Source organism: Uloborus diversus, chromosome 7 (assembly GCF_026930045.1).
Source record: "Uloborus diversus isolate 005 chromosome 7, Udiv.v.3.1, whole genome shotgun sequence".
NCBI lineage: Eukaryota > Metazoa > Arthropoda > Arachnida > Araneae > Uloboridae > Uloborus > Uloborus diversus.
The window spans coordinates 4,767,941-4,793,415 of NC_072737.1; the positions used below are offsets into that span (position 1 = coordinate 4,767,941).

Sequence of the window (25,475 nt, forward strand, 5' to 3'; positions counted from 1 at the left end):
GGGGGGGTTTTGAGGGATGACATTCACTTTTGGGGGGCTCTTGCTTTTGGGGTGGTTCTTTGCGAATTTTAGGGGGTATGCTCCCTTGCTCTTAAGAGGGGCTCCCCCGCCTATTGATAGATAAGTTAAGTGTATCTCAATATCTGAGGCAGTGAGAAGCAAAGAGATATAAGTGGATATTTTCAAATTAAGTAAAACGCGTTTAAAGTTCCGGTCCGAGGCAGGCTGTTACTGAGACGTTTTTATAAATCATGCTGTATCACAGCAATTACCGTGGCTACTAGTACTATCTGTCCCACGATGGAGGAAAGGTTCACCTACTTTTTGTGCATTGGTTATCTCCACCTTTTTTATTTTGGCACTTACATCCCTTTGCTTCTCACTACCTCATATATGCAAGGAAAGGTTTTTAATATCCTGTTCGAAATCATTTAAAACCAGTTAACTTTGTTTTTTTTTTTTTTTTTTGGAGAATGCACTCGTGATAAAGAGGGTGTCTTTCATGCAAAACCCATTAGATTCACTACAATAACATATAATTACGTGGGAATGTGAATTAGGATTACTTCTCCATCACAGTAAGTAACAGCACCTGCAGCAACAGTTCTGCAAATGGTTGTCTGATATTACTGAATGTGCTTTTCTCGTTTTTAAAATTATTTCAAGGTTAGAAATAATGAATTGTAATTCTTATTCTATTTGCGCTTATTTAGCTAATGGTCACTATCCCACTGCTGAGTATTTCTGATTTTATTTCATTTGTACTAAATCGATTTTAAATTGTTTTCAAGTGCGGCAGTAAATTATTGTTTTCAATTATAAATATTTAATTTATTGCGACAATAATGTTTGTATTGGGTTGCTTGGTTGATTTGGTTGTGTTTTTTCGAGCAAGAGCCTTAACAGGCTATACTGCGCCAAACGATTGTTAAAAAAGGAAAAGAAGAGCCGAAAAGGCGAGTTTTATTATTAAGGAGCAATGGACATAAAACTTCTAGAATTTTGAAAAAATTGCCAAAAAAAAAAAAAAAAAAAAAACAATTAACGAAGTTTTAAATATTGAATGACGGGCCGAAAGAAATAACCGAAAACCAATTTTGAGTATATAAAAAAATGTTAATAGCAAAACAAAAACAAAACAAACACAAGACGTAAGAACGAACACTAAATTAGAGAAAAAAATCCAATCTCCTGAAGGAAGGGGAACAATTTTGGATGGAGAGTGTCCCCTAACAATTCCTTTAAAGATGAAACAAAATAGTTAAAGAATTTGAAACGAACATAATTGAAATTTGGACAATCGGAGAGGATATGCAACACTGATTGATATTGCATGCATTGCATTTTGGAGCAGGTTCACGGTGAAAGATGTTGGTGGTTATGGATGTTTTGACCATGTTTGTAAAACAGAATCGATTTTGTGTGCGTAGCAAATTATTGCCTCAAATACACTAACTAGTACCAGGACCTTGAACATTATTTCTGAAACAGAACCGGATTTCATGATACAAAAACTAACTTGATAAAGGAAAAATATTGAGTATCAACCCACTTGCAAGGACGGATACAAGGGATGGGCGATGAGGCAATCGCCCCTCGCTTGAAAGGCTCACCATTGACAAATTTTCAACATTGAAGTACGAAAAACGCCATTCCAGACGATCTTCCATAATGTAAAACCCAGGGGAAGAAAAGTTTGGAACTTCCTCGGAAATGCTTTAGAATTGAAGTCCGAAGTAATGAACATTTCCAAACCAGGATAAGTAGTAAAGGGCATGTAAAAAATTCAATCTCCACTCACTTGAAAAAGTTTTGGATCCGCCCTTGCCCACTTGCGACAGGAATCTCAAAAATGTTCCCTAATTAGCGGTGCCCGCTGTATAAAAGTGTCCGTTAAAGGAGGTTTCACACGAAAAATATTTGATTTCTGGTGAAACACAGCTAACAAAATTACATACTGATGAAATATGTAATTACCATTAGAATGCTATCCGAGTAGAACGGTTTTCAGCATAATTTATAAAAGCATTATAAATAAATAATAAATCTCATTTTTTAAAAAGGCTTTAAAAAAAAAAACCTAACAATAACAATGGGGTTGTTTCCTTCAGTCAAAAGTAATACTTCTAGTCAGTGAAATTGATAGAATAAGCGAAAAATATAACATGGACCCAGATAATACTTTTAGTTTCCCAACAGTCATTTTTTAATTATTTTTTTAAAATGTCCGATTTTTCAAACAAGGCGTGGTCTTGATGACGTAACAAATGATACTCTTTGGCGCATCTTTCCACCGCATTTCCACGTTATGATAATCAAGAAGCGAATTTAACTTGCGCTCTACGCTTGCTATCAAATCTATCGTTGCCTATGCACGTGAGTAAAGATGTGAATTAAATATTTTGCTCTGTGAATGGCAACATGAAATGGCATTTCATCATTTGTGATGTCATTGGCAGCGCACCGATTTAAGTTTTTTTTTTCAATGTTAAACTTAAACAAATTATTTTAAAAATAATCAGATCCTATGTTTTTAAGCATGCTCTTTCAGAAAAAATACTTTTAAAATTTTGGAAACGACCCCATTCAATAACTCGTTCATTCATACTGGTACAAATTTGGAAGACACTCCAACACTAAAAAAATATGAGTTAAATACAGTGTATCAATTGAAAAAAAAAAAAAATCACCGTTAGAGAGAAAATAATTATGGGAAGAATTTAAGGAAAAGAGAGAAAAAAGGATCATGCATTTTTTTAATTTAACAAAAGCGAAAAGAAAATCGTCTGTGTGTCCTCCAAGAGGGTAACCAGCGGGTTTTTTTTTTTTTTTTTTTTTTTTTTTTTTTTTTTTTTTGAGATGCTTATTTATGACGTAACACAAAATTTTGTCCATAAAGTAAGAAAGTACGAAAATGCTGTAATATCGCGAGGTGGGTTGAAAAATTTCCTGTTAGCTCGTTATCACACATAAAAAAGATGCAATCCAAAAAATAATTTTAAAAATAGGACATTTTCAACTCTTCCTAGCCACCAAAATAATTACCTTCAACTTTTTAAGTCACTGTTGCAAATTAAATTAGCATAACGATATTCGGTTGATTTAAATTTATTATAGTTACTTTATAACAAATAAAAAAATGAATGCATAAAAAATGGAGTGTGTTTTAAAAGTGGAACATTTTCAATCCTACCATGACCCAAAAAATAATTTCTGTTAATTATGAAAGTAAAGGTAGCAAATTAATTAAAAGTAACCAACGATGCTACATTGGCTTAATTTATTAGTTACTTTGTAGCAATTGAATTCAGGAAAGTATGTTCAAATAACTATTTTTGAGTGAATAAGCGGAACTTTATCATCAAATAGTTTTAACAATTGACTCAACTTCAATGATTTAATCAAACTCATTGGAAAATAGTCACTATCTCTTAAAATATTAATTGTTAAAATCTATGAACAAAACTACTCCGTCGAAGTCAATGCTGGTTTACATCATTTACTATCTTCATTTAACTAATCATTATGTATGACAACGTTAATTCAATTTGCTATGATTCTTTTCAGTTTTAAAAATAAATACTGAAAAGAATGCACCTCGAACGCTTTTTAGGTAAAAATAGTTTTACTAAACTGAGCTCCATCACTATACAGTATAAAAAATGAACTAATAATTTCAATAATTTACGCAAACTTATTGACATACATTCATTATCTCGTAAAGCATTAAAATTTAATCTTTTATAACATTAAACTTTAATGTTAACATTACGTATATGTAACTTTGTAATTAACATTACATAATACTTACGTTATAATGTTATACATTATGTAATTGTGAAGGTTAAAATTTATAAATAAATTAAACCTTCAAACTGAGAACTCACTGATTAACATCATTTACTATATTTTTTTAGTTAACCATTACGTCATTATGTATGACAAGGTTAATTTGATTGCTGTACAGTAGACCCTCATTTTACGCGGGTTTATTTTATTTTACGCGGTTTCAATTATATACGCGGTTTAAGATTTGACACCTTTATTTTATTTTACGCGGATGAATTTCGGTTTTACGCGGATGCGGCAATGCAAGCAAATAAAATTTTCCCCTCTTTCATGATCCCAACTCCCGTCACAAATGATGCTCTTTGGCGCATCTGTCTACCACGTTTCTACGTTATGATAATCAAGCAGCGAACTAAAATTGCGCTCTACGCTTGCTATCAACCCTATCGTTGCCAATACACGTGAGTAAAGATGGGAATTAAATATTTTGCTCTGTGAATGGCAACATGAAATGGTATTTCATCATTTGTGATGTCATTGGCAGAAGTATAAACAATGAAAGCGCAAAGATTTAAGTAATTTTTTAAATGTTAAATTTAAACAAATTATTTAAAAAATGGTCAGATATTATGTTTGTAAGCATGCTCTTTCAGAAAAAAATACTTTTACAATTTTGGAAACGACCCCATTCAATAACTCGTTCATTCATTATACAAATTTGGAAGACACTCCAACACTAAAAAAATATAAGATAAATACGTCGAATAATATCGCGAGGTGGGTTGAAAAATTTCCTGTTAGTTCGTTATCACACATAAAAAAGATACGGTCCAAAAAATAATTTTAAAAATAGGACATTTTTTCAACTCTTTCCTTCCCCCCAAAAATAATTACCCTCAACTATTTAAGTCACTGTTGAAAATTAAATTAACATAACGATATTTGGTTGATTTAATTTATTATAGTCTTAATATATAAAAATCAATGTCCTGACATAACATATATATATATATATCAACGCACAGCCGAAACCGCTGAAGCTTTAGACTTGAAATTTGGCAGGCATGTCCGCATGATTACGAAAGTAACCACTAAGAAAGGATTTTTCGAAATCTTAATTAGTTCGGGAGAAATTAATTAAAACCTCTTAATTTTTGCGAAAATAAAACCTGTCATTGAATTTAAATCCCTTATTTTCGAAGGCTTTCCTCCATTCAAATCATTGTTCAGTACTTCATCTCAACTTTTGGTCGATAGCGAACTATAAATTTGATATTGTTTTTGTTTCTCACGTGGTTCTTCGAGGCTTTTCTCAAGTCAAATCATAATGTTTCTGTCTATTGCTCTCATTTTTTCAAAACTAGAAACGAAGTTTTTAAGAACATCATCACAGGCGGACCTATCTTTTTGAATTTAGAAGAGTGCAGTTTCCTGTTAAAGTTTGCTTTGCAATAACCATTAATAAGTCTCAAGGACAGACATTAAAAGTAGCAGGGACCGATTTAAGACAAGACCTTTTTTTTTACACGGCCAATTTTATGTAGCTTGCTACAAAGTCAGTTCATCAAGCAGCTTAATAATTTTAGCACCAGAAAAAAAAACTAAAAATGTTGTATACAAAGGAGTTCTCGCTTAAACATAGGTATATCAATAAAATGTGGATGGCCTGTGTTTGCAAAGATAATCAATACTTTAAAAGGATCGTTAATAAAAGTTAAAGATCGGTTAAGGACAAGGGCATATATATAAGGAGTCCAGGGACCCCGGGATCCTCCAAAATTAGAAAAAATTATAGGTAATAAGTAATTATTATAGGGGATTTTCGAAACTAGGTGCACCAAACACTGTTAACCCCTGCTAATTCCATTACCCGAGCGATACCGGGTACGGGAATGCTAGTTATTTCATAAGAATTAAAAAACTGAATGCATAAAATGGAGTGTGTTTTAAAAGTTGCAGATTACGCGTAATCAACTGCATTTTGGCGTGCTAATCATCGAGCTTGGACCACTGGAGACATTTTATACCATTGGTTCCAGAACTCTTACCAGAAGTAAAATTATTAAACTCACACGGTTCAGAACTCACAGGAAGAAGAGCTTTTAGGAGTGACAAAGGAGGATTATACCAACGAAGCTACCGACATCGATGACACACAACCAAAAACGTTCAAATTGAAAATTTTGAGCCATTCCTAGACAATAGAAATGATCTTCCTGATTTGTTAGTGAAGGAAGGTTCTACATGGAAATGACGCAAAAGGTCATGGATGCGTTAACGCTCTGCAAAGAATTACAGAGAAAAATTCTTAATGACTGTCAAAAGACTATCATAGCCAGCTCCTCTTTATAAACAGGACACGAAATCTTAATATATAAAAATCTTCCGTGCGGACGTTTGTCACCATAAGGCTTTTAAACGGCTGGATCGATTTTGATCAAATTTTTTATATGTAATTAAGTTGTGGCAAGCATGGTTTCGAAACGCGATGGATTGAATCGGAAACGTTTTTGTTAATTAATTTAAACATTGGATGGTTACATCTCCCAAATGATTAATGTCTATTTTAACCTATTGTTGAGTGAGAACTGAAATAAATATTTCACCCGTTGCCAAAGGACAATAAGAAAGCCAGCTCTGCTCTTTGTAATGAAATTTCCTACTGTGATATGTCAATTGAGAATAGATAAAACGTAGAGAGAGAAGGAGAAGCATACATTTCTCTTGAAAGCAACGATTTTAAGTCCCGTGATATATTTTAAAGTAAAGTACTGGAAGGTTCACGCAAAACGTGTTTTCTTTCGTCGTAGTTGAACCATGTCACCGGATCGGTGCTTTAGGTTTTCCTAACCAAATGATCAGAAAGTACCGTACCTAGCAACATTTGTTTCTCGGCTCAAATCCAGCTGAGTTTTGGCACCAATGTCAAGAATACTTTAAGGATTATCAAACTAATCAGTACATTATTGAAGGAAAAGATGATAGAATTTAAAGACGAAACAAATTTTATTTTCGTCCAGATAAATTACAACAGGGTAGTTCTGTACACAAAAGATCAGCGCAGTGGAAGATCTTTATCTTTGGTGGAAGGAACAAATTAGGCAATATATAAAGTTTAAAAAGTTTTCGTTCAAAAGATCGGACCGCTCATCGGTCGGAGTTGGCTTCGCTCACTGATCGGCTGGATTACAGTAACGTGGTGGCGTGGCGACTTTGGCTATAAACAATAGAGTTGCGTGATCATTTGTTTGCATTTTAAAGCTACTGTTAATGTAATTTATTGGCTTTTTTGTTTATTTGGCGAAATATTTCAAATTGCAAAGAATTGTTTTTCGTTTTTAAAGAGTGTTTAGTCATTTTAGTCTAAGAATGTGATTATTTTACATCGGGAATGTGGGGGGGGGGGTGAGGGATTTTCGCTTATTCAGAGAAATGTTTTTACCTTTATCGTTTTTCTAAACAATATCCTTTCGATTGTTTTATTCTTTTTCATATGGGGGATGTTGTAGCGGGATTTTCCGTTTGTTCTAGATGGGTAGTTAGTTTTTTACGCTTAATATCTGAGGACGCTTTTTATCCTTTAATTATGACTGAAGGAACAAACCATCAAGTACGGGAGAAAAAATAGTTAATAAAATAACTGCTCAGTGGGCATTAGATAATCAAGTTGTAATAAATATACGCGTTCTGACACCAAGCAGCTTAAATCATTTTCTTTTTACTTATTTTTTTCAACAAAACGGTTCAAACACTTGATGTTTTATTGAAAATTTTTAACTTTTCAATTTACAAAGTTTGAACAAACAACGTCTGTCGGGTCCTCTAGTATATATATATATATATATATATATATATATATATATATATATATATATATATATATATATATATACTAGCAAAAATACCCGGCGTTGCCTGGGTCAGTAATAATTATTAGAAAAAATCGTTACTTGCTTTTGTTTTCTGTTTTAAGTGAAAGAATTTAAAACACATCTTTTTGACGTGATTAAAAATCGAGTTTCTTCCTTACCCATAAAACTAAAATAGCAATAAGTATAAAGAACAAAGTAGTATTGATTTAGAAACGAAAGAACTATTATTAAGCATATACAAATTTAAAAAACATGAAATTAATCTTCTCATATTTAAAAAGATTAATCTGTTGATACTTTTTTTTAACATGGAGTCTAAAACCTATACTTCTCTGTATGGCTAATGAAGTACGAAGTGATTAAAAAAAAGTAGCTGCGCTCGTAATCCCCTTATACTTGCTTTAGTTATTTCGGGAAATTTCAATCATTGTGGCTCTTGGTGCGATTTTACCGAATTTGCGAAAGTCGTTTCGGGGTACCTTCGATGATGCTCCCCCATTCTTTCCTTACTTTGTAAAACGATATGATATTAATTTTCGTTACAGAGATATCGTCGCCAGATGCGGAGATATTTTTGGTCACCATAAAATGGCGCTAAACAGTTTCATCCGAAATGTTACCAATATAAGTAATACAATTTGATGATTGTTTGAAATTGTGCAAAAAGGAAAATTAATGGAAGTTTTTGTGCTGTTTATGGATTTGCCTAATTTAGTTGCTGGATTATTTAACACAGTAAAAAAAGTCTTTTGAAAATTCTTTGATTGGCGATATTTTGTTTACATGGTGAAAGCTGAGAAACATTATGACGTAGTCTTTGACTTCAAAAACAGCAACGTTGAAAAAACTGCCAAATGCATCAGCTACGGAAATCTTTCTGCAAAAATTTTGGCGATCTGCTGGTTGTTTGGATAATGAGTAAGTGTTCAATCAGCATAAATAATAATAAAAACCATTAGTTACATTAAAGTTCCGTTTAAATGGAAAATCATCAGCCAAATCATGTATTATTTGCCAATCTTGTGCAAAAATCTTACTTCAAGATTTGACTTGAGAAAAGCCTTGAACAATCACGAAAAGCAAAGAAAGTTAACAATACAACAATTGTCGCTATCGACAGGGAGTTGAGATGATACACTAAATACTGTATTGAGTTGAGGAAAGCCTTCGAACATGGATCTAAAAAGCTCATAACTCGTTTTTTATTCTACTTAGAAATTTCGAACAGGTGCCACCTTCAGCAGAAAAATCAGAGCTTTCGATGGACATATAATGTAAATATGTGCAAGTATTTTTTCATCCCAATGTTAGAGAATTTATACAAAAATTGTGTTTTATTGCCCCCCTAAGGGGGTTTTGCCCCCCATAACGGGACGAAAACTACCCTATGTGTTATTCTGATGCATAAGCTATATTATTGTAAAGTTTCATCAAAATCCGTTCAGTAGTTTTTGCGTGAAAGAGTAACAAACATCCATACATCCATACAGACAAACTTTCGCATATATAATATTAGTAAGATATATATATATATATATATATATATATATATATATATATATATATATATATATATACACTATTATAAAGAGGAAAGATTTGTTTGTGTGTTTGTATCGTATAGGCTCTAAAACTACTGGACCGATTTTAACCATTTTTTCACCATTAGAATGTTACATTATCAGGAATTATAATAGGGTATAATTTATTTCAAAAATAATTAGTTTAAAAAAGTTATATAATGTTTTATGTGATTTTTAGTGCTTTTTACTCAACAGACCCCGAACCAATTGCGCCAGATAAAAAATTTTTGTACTAAAATGTAGGAAATTTTATTTTAACTATGATGAAAAAAAAAAAAAAAAAAAAAACAATTTTCCAAATAGAGCGATTTTTGTATTTGTTATGAAATTTTGAAAAACCTTTATTTTGCATTTTTCATGGGTTTAATTTTGTAATTTGTTATAATTTTAAAGAGTTGTTTGGCAACAATTGTATTTATTTTTCTGAAGGACAACACATTAAAAATTTGTTTAAACCAGAAACTAATAATTACTTTTATTATTAGAGTATGCTTTTTTTTTTTTTTTTTTTTTTTTTTGTAAGTTTTCAACATTTGTGTCTATTTTGTAAATTTGTGTTTATTTTGTAACTGTGCGTAAAAGAGGAAGATCTCAGCTTATGAAATATTTGTCCATGGCGAGGAAAGCCAAAATACGTCGTCTTACAAACGTCTTTAGCTAACACAAATAAATTCGACGGTTTTCCTACACTTGAATATGCAACATATACCCACGAGAAAAACGAGGATTTTTCAAATCTAAACATTTAATGGACATTGTTTGGACTTGAGACTAATTTCATAGTTATGGTGAAAGCTAAACTAACGGGAACCTGTAACCTTCTGAAGGGCGTCGTAGATTCTGACGGTATCATTGGATTACCGGGAACTACTTTGATATACCCCCCCAAATCGGAAATTTGGCGACTTTTTTTGTTTTTGTTGACACAAAACTTTGTTGCCACAAAAATTGTTGCCACAAAACTTTTAAAAAAAACTCAAAAAATGGTACAAAATACAAGAAAATACTTAATTTGGCAACAGCAAAAACCTAAAAGCTGAAAAAACCTAAATTGGCAACACCAAAATAAGAAACAGCAACCCTAAAAATTCCGTAGGAAATGCCAGATTTGGCGCGTAATTTTTGGGGGTGTATATCAAAGTTATACCGATTACCGTGCCAACAGGACCACTTCTCCTTTAAAACCCCTTAATAATGTAATTATGTGACATGATATAATAATACTTACATGTATTTGTTTTAATTAAAGAGCTTTGAACAATGAAGCACTAATAATTGAAAAGCAGGAATAATTTCACTGCATCGCGTTTATTACAGAGTACCTGCTTAAGCATTCCCATCTTCGTTCGTGAATAATAATTTCATTGTATTAAGGGGTGCCAGAAGTATAACTTCAGTCATGGAGGTCATAATGTTCTTTTACAACTAGCATTTATGTTAAAATAATAAAAAAAAAATCCCTATGACTGGTGTTCTCCTAGCGTCACCCCTTAAAAAAATTTACTACAATGAAATACATCAAAAACCTTAGCCACAGCAACGCGTGGCCGGGTCAGCTAGTTAATTTATGTTTTCTTTATGCATGTTGTGCATAAAAGTCGATCCATACCTGCCAACATCTACTGGGGAAAAAAATCCAGTAAATCATTAAAAACTACAGTAGATACATAAAATACACCGCCAACTCAGTCATTTCCAGGGCTTCCTTAAGAGGATTTTCCATCTCCAGCTCAATCACTTTCCTATGCCGGGCTGATGAGTGCTAATAAGCACGAAATTGCAGTCCTCGGCTGGAAATGACTGAGTTGGCGGTGTATTTTATGTACGAGGCGTGTTTTTAAAGTAAGTACCGTTTTGATATAAAAAAGGAACGAGTACAGATAGAGCTAAGTAATTTAGTGCACAAAAATCTACCACCCTTACGCTATTTTTCGACATTGCTCCCGTGATTTTCCAAGCATTTGTCATAGCGTGGTACAGGTTTTTGTATACCTATTCGTACAAAGTTACCGCCCGTTTAGTCAACCATGAGGACTCTTACAGGGCTTTGGCTGGGGCGTTTTTGAACATCCTCTGGTCTGCCCTCACCTCGCCCGCAACATCTTTCATTTGTTTCGGCATCTAAAGTCTTTCCAAGGTGGTCTGTGGCACAACAGCAATAATGAGCTCAGAGAACATGTTATCCCTTGGCTGACTACACAGGCGGCAATTTTCTATGAATAGGTATACAAAAACCTGTACCACGCTATGACAAATGCTTGGAATTTCACGGGAGCAATGTCAAAAAATAGCGTAAGGGTGGTAGATTTTTGTGCAATAAATTTCTTTGCTCTATCTGTACTCGTTCTTTTTTTATATCAAAACGGTACTTACTTTAAAAACATGCCTCGTATTTCTGCCTTAGCACTGGCCAAAGGGTGTAACTTACTGAAAATACAGTAGATGTTTACGACGGATTTTTCGTTCTTAGTTAGGAAATAAAAGAATTTTTTATTTTCCTTCTTAGTACAACCAAATGCTCCTTACATCTTATACACTATCAAGAGAAATGATCAAAATCCAGGAATCTCCCGGAAAAACCAGTAGAGTTGGCAGGTACTTAGTACACAAACTTATTACACAATTAGTCATCACTAGAATGAAGTATTTTGTTATCTACAGAACCAAACCCCTATTTAACACTAGTATTAGGTCTCAATTAACGCGGTTTCATTAAAAAATACAGTAGATGTTTACGACGGTTTTTTCGTTCTTAGTTAGGAAATAAAAGAATTTTTTATTTTCCTTCTTAGTACAACCAAATGCTCCTTACATCTTATACACTATCAAGAGAAATGATCAAAATCCAGGAATCTCCCGGAAAAGCCAGTAGAGTTGGCAGGTACTTAGTACACAAACTTATTACACAATTAGTCATCACTAGAATGAAGTATTTTGTTATCTGGGCAGTTCTCAAAAGGTGGGAGCAAACACAGACCTCGACTTTGAAGCTTCAACACCAAATAACTTTCATTTTAACTAACTCAATAATTTTTGAGTTAAATTATAATACTGTATAGAGACAAGAATTGACATAAATTATGGAAAAAATGCTCTTTAAATGCCCTTAAAAAAATATTTTCTTTGCTAAAAGGCGCAATTTTGGACATATCAAAACGTTAACTGAGCAAATGTACGATAAAAAAAAATTTTTTTAAATTATTTCCATACGTTTAAAAAAAAAATTTAAAGGTATGAATCTTACACTGAATAATTTTTTGTTAATATTTTACACAGATAACAAAAGTAAAGACACATTATTCACTTTGTAAACGATTTTAGAAAATAGTAAGTTTGAAATTTGATGCATGTCCAAAATTTACGATCTTTACATTGCTATTTTTTGAGAACTAAATATATGATGTTTTCATTTTAAAGGTGTTTATCGAGCCTCAGAATCAATTTTTAATTGTTTAAAAGTGTTTTCATAAGCTTTTATGCAGTATCTTAGAAGAAAAATAATTTTTTTTAAACGTACATGTGAAATGTCCAAATGGCGTTACGATCTTGACGCCGATAATTCGGTCCATTTATTCATAATTTTTGATGACCTACTGTCTTCTAACCTCAATAAAAAACGTTATTATAATGTTATCTTCTTTAATCCATTGGTATTTTGCATAATTAATATGTTACACATAGAATAATAAATTACAGTAGAAACATGGCTGGTTATGATCGAACCAAAAGCCATTTTGCGCTAAAATCGCCAAGCAAACCTCCGTTAGCGACAACACAGTATACGATAAGCTAAAGGTTACCAGAGGGAAATTCCAATTTGACAAATTTAGTTTATCGTCAGCTGTACCAGTTTTGACGACTTTATCACCTGCGCTAGCAATTTTTGAGCAATCACGATTGCTTATTGTTCTCATTTGACTGTTTTGATGTCCTATCTTTTTATTTTCCCACCGCCACCCCCCGCACCATCACCGTCGACCGGCTCCTCACGATGCTGCTCCTCTAGCGAAAGCCGTCTCCAGGTTGCATCCCTGTCCTACACATACGTACGCACACACACATACACACACATACACACAACTACCCACACATTCATGCCTGCACACTGACACAAACACATATGCCTACACACACATACACATACCCCCTCGCACACACATACACACATTCATATACACAACTACCCACACACTTATGCCAGCACACAGACAAACACACATGCCTACACACAACTATCCACACATTCATGCAAGCACACTGACACAAACACATATGCCTACACACACATACACATACCCCCCCCCCCCCACACACATACACACATTCATATACACAACTACCCACACACTTATGCCAGCACACAGACAAACACACATGCCTACACACACATACACATACCCCTACACACAAACACACATACCCCCCACACACAAACACACACGCCTACATACACACACTTGTGATTGCGAAAAACATAATTTGAATTCAAGATGTCAAAATTCAAATTAATTTTTGATTTATTTTTTTTTCCGCTTTTATTATTTTAGAATTCCTTTTCTCTTCTTTCTTTTGGAAACATAATTTAACGATCTCCAAATAGAAATACGAATTTCTTTCTTCAATAATTTTTTTAGCCATCATTTTAATTCTTATGACATTAGAAAAAATATTCATTATTAAAACTGATGTCACTTTTTACAATTGTATTATTTTTAATTTGAAGCTTTTTTTTAACCTTGCATCAACTTCTTCAAAATCATTCCAAAACTTTATTATATGTAAGGAGCAGCATGTATAGCCATTCAAGTATTTCATTAATATCCTCTTTATTATTAAATTGCAAAATTTAAAAAGTAGTAAATAAAATTTTCATTGGAAAAATTAAAAATCAGATTAACAATTGTCAAAAATGGTGAAACTTATGTTATAATGATGTCCAAAATCCATTACCTACAGGACAAAAATGTCCAAAATCTGTTACCTACAGACTGCTGATTTAATTTGCTAATTAACAATTTTTACAAATACCTGCTGTCTTTTCATGTTCATATATTGTGTTCTAGGTATGCATACTATAGAATAAAAGCTAAATTGATGTCAAATTCGAAAATTTTTGAAATTGCTCAAAGTTAACTTTTTTGTTCCTACCTTTTGAGAACTGCCCATCTACGGAACCAAACCCCTATTTTAACACTAGTATTAGATCTCAATTTACGCGGTTTCGATTTACGCGGCATTTCCGTGGAACGCAACCCCCGCGGAAAACGAGGGTCTACTGTATTTAGCTTCAATAAGCCGAATCGGATGAAAAATTAACTTAAACAAATAACTCAATTTCAACATTTAACTCGGGCTTATCATCACAATCTCACAAACTAAATGATAAAATCTTAAAACAAAACCATACCTTCCAAATAACGTATTCCAAACCTTCTAATCCAAATCTTTTCGAATGAACTAATGAAAGTGCTCCATTCGAGAGTGACAGTTTTTATCGAATAAAACAAAATCGCAACACAAAAGGTCAAGCGAAAGGAACATTAAAAAGAGCCATTTCCTCTTGACCGTTATTTGAGATTCTTCTCCTTTCTACCGCACACTCTTTTAGTGATGAATTGACTGATAATTTACCTCTTTGCATTCTTTTCGGCGGGCGACGGGTCAGAATCGAAGAAAAGATGGCGCCAAAAAATCAAAAACCATTCCGCACCAGGAAAAAAGGAATTTCCAAAAGAATCTTTTCCTCCAGAATCGAACGATTATAGAATTATTGACAATAGAACTAATAATTATTTCTAATTAGGGAGAATGATGAGGAACTGATGTTCGTTTTTGCTAAAACATGCGTGAATTATTGTTCTTCATAGGAACAGGACTCGATGGTAATACAATTATAACAAAAGCTATTGTATTATAAACTCAATTTTAAACGGAAAATGTTACATTCGAGAATATCTTTTTTCTAGGGCGAGATGCCTGGATATTTTGTAATTTGGATACATCTTTTTGTTGTACATGTGGTGTGAAAGAGGCAACATTTTACGAGGCGTATTTTTAAAGTAAGTTCCGTTTTGATATAAAAAAAGAACGAGTACAGATAGAGCAAAGAAATTTATTGCACAAAAATCTACCACCCTTACGCTATTTTTTGACATTGCTCCCGTGATTTTCCAAACATTTGCCATAGCGTGGTACAGGTTTTTGTATACCTATTCATAGAAAATTGCCGCCTGTGTAGTCAGCCATGGGATAACATGTTCTCTGAGTTCATTATTGCTGTTGTGCCACAGACCACCTTGGAAAGACTTTAGATGCCGAAACAAATGAAAGATGTTGCGAGCGAGGTGAGGGCAGACCAGAGGATGTTCAAAAACGCCCCAGCCAAAGCCCTGTAAGAGTCCTCATGGTTGACTAAACGGGCGGTAACTTTGTACGAATGGGTATACAAAAACCTGTACCACGCTATGACAAATGCTTGGAAAATCACGGGAGCAACGTCAAAAAATAGCGTAAGGGTGGTAGATTTTTGTGCACTAAATTACTTCGCTCTATCTGTACTCGTTCCTTTTTTATATAAAAACGGAACTTACTTTAAAAACACGCCTCGTATCAGCATAAAATTTCAAATTTCCAAAAAAAGGCTTTTTTTTAATTCGCAATAGTACACAAGTGCTGGTTCACACTTGCAGACGCAAGTCGGCACGGGTGACCGTTTTTTACTATGGGGTTGGTTGTTTCCATCAGTCAAAAGTACTACTTTGTCACTGAGGTTGATCGAATGAGCAAAAAAAAAAAAATAAATAAATAAATAACATACAGCGAGGAACATTTTTTCCATAACGTTTAATTTTTAATCAATGTTTTAAAATGTCCGATTTTTTAAACAAGGCGTGGTCTTTATGACGGGACAACTGATGAACTTTGGCGCTTACTCCACTGGCACGCTGAATGCTGACGCTTGCTGTCTACCGCGTTTCCAGCTTATGATAATTTAGAAGCGACTTAAATATCCAACATGTAGGGGCACATGAGATCAGTTTCCATATCCTCTCCGTAATATACATATTAGTGCAGGCTTATTGTAAGTGTTAAACGAGCTGATGTGTGCATCACATGACTTCCTTTTACTCCAATTTAATGTCATTTCCCCATTATTCGCTATTTTAATGTGATTCAATAGTTTACTCTCTAAACATCACCAACAGTGGCCAAATTGAAACCAGATTATAAAAAAAAATTTAAAAAATCGTCAAGTTTGTAGCTAAGTTGGCGACAAAACTTGGCGACTAAATAACTGGCGATATATCGCCAAATGTCCGCCAAATTATAACACCACTTCAATTTACATCGAAATTAACAATGATTTCCCCCCAAAAAGTGGCAAAAGACCCCCCTTTGGAGCATCCGAATGCAACCAAAAAGGAAGGTGCACAACTACACCCCACTAGGAGTCTACGTACCCGATTTCAACTTTCTAGGACATTCCGTTCTTGAGTTATGCGACATACATACGTACATACAGACGTCACGAGAAAACTCGTTGTAATTAACTCAGGGATCGTCAAAATGGATATTTCGGATGTCTGTACCTTCCTAGGCACATATCCACGTGTGATCGGGTCGGAAAAAAAACTGAACACTCATTGGGGGGTGAGCAAAATGGAAATGAAGGCCGATTTTCGGGTGAACATTTTTTCGCGAATACAATACTTCCTTTTTTTGTAAAAGGAAGTAAAAAAGGTGTAAAGAATTATAATTATTTTACTATACACTCGGTTTGTAAATTTATTGTTAATTATTATTACACTAGAAAGTCGGGTGAAAATTTCTTCAACATTTGAACGAAGCCATTGCCTGTTTGGTGATAGTGTGATAGTTAAAATATTAACCCTAACTCCAGTGGATAAACCCTAAACTCTAGTAGATAGCGTTCATTGTTGACCACTTTTTCGTTTCTTCATTCCCCTGAAATGACACAGTCTTATCTGTAAAACAGTTAAGTTACAGTATCGAGTTCAGCCTTGTCACGATAAAGCCTTTCCCTGCATGTGAAACATTACCAAAACATATCATCAAATCATCATGCCGTGGCGCGAGTTTCATTGTTGAAACACGCGGGTTACTCGATCATCGGCTATTATATATGAGGATTATTATTCACTAGTGGTACCCGCACGGCTTTGCCCGTAATAGAAAAATGAAAAGGTCTTTTGGTTCGCCTGTATATTTACAATTAACGTATGGTGAATTTTCTCGCCAATTGGCTTGTGCCCATGTTACGGTTGCACGTTATGATAATTTCGTAATTTACTCGTCCATCTGATATTTTTGTTCTTAAAATTGGTATAGAAAAAGAACCGCATCGAATTTTCGAAAAATCGCTTCGAGGTGCACACCCCCATGCTACAAACTATCTTTGTGCCAAATTTCATGAAAATCGGTCGAACGGTCTAGGCGCTATATGCGTCACAGAGATCCAGACATCCTACAGACATCCAGACATCCTCCGGACAGAGAGACTTTCAGCTTTAAGTAAGATTATGTATTTACTCTTTTTTTAATAATTATTTTGTTACTAAATAGGTGGATAACAATTTAGTTTTACATAATTATTTACATTGAAAAAAAAATATTTTCCTTTGACCAAAATCTGAATTTTAGAATAATTTCAAAATTCATCATCATATTCTGTATGAAGCTTAAACGATCGAAATAATAAGAATAAACTTTACATCTAATACTTTTTGTATTGTTTAGTCTTATAAATTTTTTTCATGTCCATCCAGTGATTGAACATGCTACGAAGCTTTTAAAATTTGTCAGTGAGCAGAACTATGTATAGTTAGAAACTGACATAGTATAGGCTACGTGTTACAAACCCTTCAATGTAATTGGTATATAGGTATATATTTCATACAAGAGGTACCCGCACGGCTTTGCCCGTAATAGAAAAATTAAAAGGTCTTTTGGTTCGCCTGTCTATTTACAAATGATGTATGGTGAATTTTCTCGCCAATTGGCTTGTGCCCATGTTACGGTTGCACGTTATGATAATTTCGTAATTTACTCGTCCATCTGATATTTTTGTTCTTAAAATTGGTATAGAAAAAGAACCACATCGAATTTTCGAAACATCGCTTCGAGGTGCACACCCCCATGCTACAAACTATCTTTGTGCCAAATTTCATGAAAATCGGCCGAACGGTCTAGGCGCTATATGCGTCACAGAGATCCAGACATCCTACAGACATCCAGACATCCTCGGGACAGAGAGACTTTCAGCTTTATTATTAGTAAAGAGTAAAGATTATGTATTTACTTTTTTTTTAATAATTATTTTGTTACTAAATAGGTGGATAACAATTTAGTTTTACATAATTATTTACATTGAAAAAAAAAATATTTTCCTTCAACGAAAATCTGAATTTTAGAATAATTTTAAAATTCATCATCATATTCTGTATGAAGCTTAAACGATCGAAATAATAAGAATAAAATTTACATCTAATACTTTTTGTATTGTTTAGTCTTATAAATTTTTTTCATGTCCATCCAGTGATTGAACATGCTACGAAGCTTTTAAAATTTGTCAGTGAGCAGAACTATGTATAGTTAGAAACTGACATAGTATAGGCTACGTGTTACAAACCCTTCAATGTAATTGGTATATAGGTATATATTTCATACAAGAGGTACCCGCACGGCTTTGCCCGTAATAGAAAAATTAAAAGGTCTTTTGGTTCGCCTGTCTATTTACAAATGATGTATGGTGAATTTTCTCGCCAATTGGCTTGTGCCCATGTTACGGTTGCACGTTATGATAATTTCGTAATTTACTCGTCCATCTGATATTTTTGTTCTTAAAATTGGTATAGAAAAAGAACCACATCGAATTTTCGAAACATCGCTTCGAGGTGCACACCCCCATGCTACAAACTATCTTTGTGCCAAATTTCATGAAAATCGGCCGAACGGTCTAGGCGCTATATGCGTCACAGAGATCCAGACATCCTACAGACATCCAGACATCCTCGGGACAGAGAGACTTTCAGCTTTATTATTAGTAAAGAGTAAAGATTATGTATTTACTTTTTTTTTAATAATTATTTTGTTACTAAATAGGTGGATAACAATTTAGTTTTACATAATTATTTACATTGAAAAAAAAAATATTTTCCTTCAACCAAAATCTGAATTTTAGAATAATTTTAAAATTCATCATCATATTCTGTATGAAGCTTAAACGATCGAAATAATAAGAATAAACTTTACATCTAATACTTTTTGTATTGTTTAGTCTTATAAATTTTTTTCATGTCCATCCAGTGATTGAACATGCTACGAAGCTTTTAAAATTTGTCAGTGAGCAGAACTATGTATAGTTAGAAACTGACATAGTATAGGCTACGTGTTACAAACCCTTCAATGTAATTGGTATATAGGTATATATTTCATACAAGAGGTACCCGCACGGCTTTGCCCGTAATAGAAAAATTAAAAGGTCTTTTGGTTCGCCTGTCTATTTACAAATGATGTATGGTGAATTTTCTCGCCAATTGGCTTGTGCCCATGTTACGGTTGCACGTTATGATAATTTCGTAATTTACTCGTCCATCTGATATTTTTGTTCTTAAAATTGGTATAGAAAAAGAACCACATCGAATTTTCGAAACATCGCTTCGAGGTGCACACCCCCATGCTACAAACTATCTTTGTGCCAAATTTCATGAAAATCGGCCGAACGGTCTAGGCGCTATATGCGTCACAGAGATCCAGACATCCTACAGACATCCAGACATCCTCGGGACAGAGAGACTTTCAGCTTTATTATTAGTAAAGAGTAAAGATTATGTATTTACTTTTTTTTTAATAATTATTTTGTTACTAAATAGGTGGATAACAATTTAGTTTTACATAATTATTTACATTGAAAAAAAAAATATTTTCCTTCAACCAAAATCTGAATTTTAGAATAATTTTAAAATTCATCATCATATTCTGTATGAAGCTTAAACGATCGAAATAATAAGAATAAACTTTACATCTAATACTTTTTGTATTGTTTAGTCTTATAAATTTTTTTCATGTCCATCCAGTGATTGAACATGCTACGAAGCTTTTAAAATTTGTCAGTGAGCAGAACTATGTATAGTTAGAAACTGACATAGTATAGGCTACGTGTTACAAACCCTTCAATGTAATTGGTATATAGGTATATATTTCATACAAGAGGTACCCGCACGGCTTTGCCCGTAATAGAAAAATTAAAAGGTCTTTTGGTTCGCCTGTCTATTTACAAATGATGTATGGTGAATTTTCTCGCCAATTGGCTTGTGCCCATGTTACGGTTGCACGTTATGATAATTTCGTAATTTACTCGTCCATCTGATATTTTTGTTCTTAAAATTGGTATAGAAAAAGAACCACATCGAATTTTCGAAACATCGCTTCGAGGTGCACACCCCCATGCTACAAACTATCTTTGTGCCAAATTTCATGAAAATCGGCCGAACGGTCTAGGCGCTATATGCGTCACAGAGATCCAGACATCCTACAGACATCCAGACATCCTCGGGACAGAGAGACTTTCAGCTTTATTATTAGTAAAGAGTAAAGATTATGTATTTACTTTTTTTTTAATAATTATTTTGTTACTAAATAGGTGGATAACAATTTAGTTTTACATAATTATTTACATTGAAAAAAAAAATATTTTCCTTCAACCAAAATCTGAATTTTAGAATAATTTTAAAATTCATCATCATATTCTGTATGAAGCTTAAACGATCGAAATAATAAGAATAAACTTTACATCTAATACTTTTTGTATTGTTTAGTCTTATAAATTTTTTTCATGTCCATCCAGTGATTGAACATGCTACGAAGCTTTTAAAATTTGTCAGTGAGCAGAACTATGTATAGTTAGAAACTGACATAGTATAGGCTACGTGTTACAAACCCTTCAATGTAATTGGTATATAGGTATATATTTCATACAAGAGGTACCCGCACGGCTTTGCCCGTAATAGAAAAATTAAAAGGTCTTTTGGTTCGCCTGTCTATTTACAAATGATGTATGGTGAATTTTCTCGCCAATTGGCTTGTGCCCATGTTACGGTTGCACGTTATGATAATTTCGTAATTTACTCGTCCATCTGATATTTTTGTTCTTAAAATTGGTATAGAAAAAGAACCACATCGAATTTTCGAAACATCGCTTCGAGGTGCACACCCCCATGCTACAAACTATCTTTGTGCCAAATTTCATGAAAATCGGCCGAACGGTCTAGGCGCTATATGCGTCACAGAGATCCAGACATCCTACAGACATCCAGACATCCTCGGGACAGAGAGACTTTCAGCTTTATTATTAGTAAAGAGTAAAGATTATGTATTTACTTTTTTTTTAATAATTATTTTGTTACTAAATAGGTGGATAACAATTTAGTTTTACATAATTATTTACATTGAAAAAAAAAATATTTTCCTTCAACCAAAATCTGAATTTTAGAATAATTTTAAAATTCATCATCATATTCTGTATGAAGCTTAAACGATCGAAATAATAAGAATAAACTTTACATCTAATACTTTTTGTATTGTTTAGTCTTATAAATTTTTTTCATGTCCATCCAGTGATTGAACATGCTACGAAGCTTTTAAAATTTGTCAGTGAGCAGAACTATGTATAGTTAGAAACTGACATAGTATAGGCTACGTGTTACAAACCCTTCAATGTAATTGGTATATAGGTATATATTTCATACAAGAGGTACCCGCACGGCTTTGCCCGTAATAGAAAAATTAAAAGGTCTTTTGGTTCGCCTGTCTATTTACAAATGATGTATGGTGAATTTTCTCGCCAATTGGCTTGTGCCCATGTTACGGTTGCACGTTATGATAATTTCGTAATTTACTCGTCCATCTGATATTTTTGTTCTTAAAATTGGTATAGAAAAAGAACCACATCGAATTTTCGAAACATCGCTTCGAGGTGCACACCCCCATGCTACAAACTATCTTTGTGCCAAATTTCATGAAAATCGGCCGAACGGTCTAGGCGCTATATGCGTCACAGAGATCCAGACATCCTACAGACATCCAGACATCCTCGGGACAGAGAGACTTTCAGCTTTATTATTAGTAAAGAGTAAAGATTATGTATTTACTTTTTTTTTAATAATTATTTTGTTACTAAATAGGTGGATAACAATTTAGTTTTACATAATTATTTACATTGAAAAAAAAAATATTTTCCTTCAACCAAAATCTGAATTTTAGAATAATTTTAAAATTCATCATCATATTCTGTATGAAGCTTAAACGATCGAAATAATAAGAATAAACTTTACATCTAATACTTTTTGTATTGTTTAGTCTTATAAATTTTTTTCATGTCCATCCAGTGATTGAACATGCTACGAAGCTTTTAAAATTTGTCAGTGAGCAGAACTATGTATAGTTAGAAACTGACATAGTATAGGCTACGTGTTACAAACCCTTCAATGTAATTGGTATATAGGTATATATTTCATACAAGAGGTACCCGCACGGCTTTGCCCGTAATAGAAAAATTAAAAGGTCTTTTGGTTCGCCTGTCTATTTACAAATGATGTATGGTGAATTTTCTCGCCAATTGGCTTGTGCCCATGTTACGGTTGCACGTTATGATAATTTCGTAATTTACTCGTCCATCTGATATTTTTGTTCTTAAAATTGGTATAGAAAAAGAACCACATCGAATTTTCGAAACATCGCTTCGAGGTGCACACCCCCATGCTACAAACTATCTTTGTGCCAAATTTCATGAAAATCGGCCGAACGGTCTAGGCGCTATATGCGTCACAGAGATCCAGACATCCTACAGACATCCAGACATCCTCGGGACAGAGAGACTTTCAGCTTTATTATTAGTAAAGAGTAAAGATTATGTATTTACTTTTTTTTTAATAATTATTTTGTTACTAAATAGGTGGATAACAATTTAGTTTTACATAATTATTTACATTGAAAAAAAAAATATTTTCCTTCAACCAAAATCTGAATTTTAGAATAATTTTAAAATTCATCATCATATTCTGTATGAAGCTTAAACGATCGAAATAATAAGAATAAACTTTACATCTAATACTTTTTGTATTGTTTAGTCTTATAAATTTTTTTCATGTCCATCCAGTGATTGAACATGCTACGAAGCTTTTAAAATTTGTCAGTGAGCAGAACTATGTATAGTTAGAAACTGACATAGTATAGGCTACGTGTTACAAACCCTTCAATGTAATTGGTATATAGGTATATATTTCATACAAGAGGTACCCGCACGGCTTTGCCCGTAATAGAAAAATTAAAAGGTCTTTTGGTTCGCCTGTCTATTTACAAATGATGTATGGTGAATTTTCTCGCCAATTGGCTTGTGCCCATGTTACGGTTGCACGTTATGATAATTTCGTAATTTACTCGTCCATCTGATATTTTTGTTCTTAAAATTGGTATAGAAAAAGAACCACATCGAATTTTCGAAACATCGCTTCGAGGTGCACACCCCCATGCTACAAACTATCTTTGTGCCAAATTTCATGAAAATCGGCCGAACGGTCTAGGCGCTATATGCGTCACAGAGATCCAGACATCCTACAGACATCCAGACATCCTCGGGACAGAGAGACTTTCAGCTTTATTATTAGTAAAGAGTAAAGATTATGTATTTACTTTTTTTTTAATAATTATTTTGTTACTAAATAGGTGGATAACAATTTAGTTTTACATAATTATTTACATTGAAAAAAAAAATATTTTCCTTCGACCAAAATCTGAATTTTAGAATAATTTTAAAATTCATCATCATATTCTGTATGAAGCTTAAACGATCGAAATAATAAGAATAAACTTTACATCTAATACTTTTTGTATTGTTTAGTCTTATAAATTTTTTTCATGTCCATCCAGTGATTGAACATGCTACGAAGCTTTTAAAATTTGTCAGTGAGCAGAACTATGTATAGTTAGAAACTGACATAGTATAGGCTACGTGTTACAAACCCTTCAATGTAATTGGTATATAGGTATATATTTCATACAAGAGGTACCCGCACGGCTTTGCCCGTAATAGAAAAATTAAAAGGTCTTTTGGTTCGCCTGTCTATTTACAAATGATGTATGGTGAATTTTCTCGCCAATTGGCTTGTGCCCATGTTACGGTTGCACGTTATGATAATTTCGTAATTTACTCGTCCATCTGATATTTTTGTTCTTAAAATTGGTATAGAAAAAGAACCACATCGAATTTTCGAAACATCGCTTCGAGGTGCACACCCCCATGCTACAAACTATCTTTGTGCCAAATTTCATGAAAATCGGCCGAACGGTCTAGGCGCTATATGCGTCACAGAGATCCAGACATCCTACAGACATCCAGACATCCTCGGGACAGAGAGACTTTCAGCTTTATTATTAGTAAAGAGTAAAGATTATGTATTTACTTTTTTTTTAATAATTATTTTGTTACTAAATAGGTGGATAACAATTTAGTTTTACATAATTATTTACATTGAAAAAAAAAATATTTTCCTTCGACCAAAATCTGAATTTTAGAATAATTTTAAAATTCATCATCATATTCTGTATGAAGCTTAAACGATCGAAATAATAAGAATAAACTTTACATCTAATACTTTTTGTATTGTTTAGTCTTATAAATTTTTTTCATGTCCATCCAGTGATTGAACATGCTACGAAGCTTTTAAAATTTGTCAGTGAGCAGAACTATGTATAGTTAGAAACTGACATAGTATAGGCTACGTGTTACAAACCCTTCAATGTAATTGGTATATAGGTATATATTTCATACAAGAGGTACCCGCACGGCTTTGCCCGTAATAGAAAAATTAAAAGGTCTTTTGGTTCGCCTGTCTATTTACAAATGATGTATGGTGAATTTTCTCGCCAATTGGCTTGTGCCCATGTTACGGTTGCACGTTATGATAATTTCGTAATTTACTCGTCCATCTGATATTTTTGTTCTTAAAATTGGTATAGAAAAAGAACCACATCGAATTTTCGAAACATCGCTTCGAGGTGCACACCCCCATGCTACAAACTATCTTTGTGCCAAATTTCATGAAAATCGGCCGAACGGTCTAGGCGCTATATGCGTCACAGAGATCCAGACATCCTACAGACATCCAGACATCCTCGGGACAGAGAGACTTTCAGCTTTATTATTAGTAAAGAG

General features: G+C 33.4%; 1 protein-coding gene across 1 annotated transcript in view; it reads right to left on the reverse strand.

Moving 5' to 3' along the window:
* Window positions 1–14,755, reverse strand: part of LOC129226191 (SEC14-like protein 3) — a 66,424-nt gene extending 51,669 nt beyond the window's left edge. The window contains exon 1 of the mRNA XM_054860790.1: window positions 14,652–14,755. The gene's annotated coding sequence lies outside the window, so the exon portion shown is untranslated. The remainder of the gene's footprint in view (window positions 1–14,651) is intronic.
* Window positions 14,756–25,475: the final 10,720 nt, after the last annotated feature.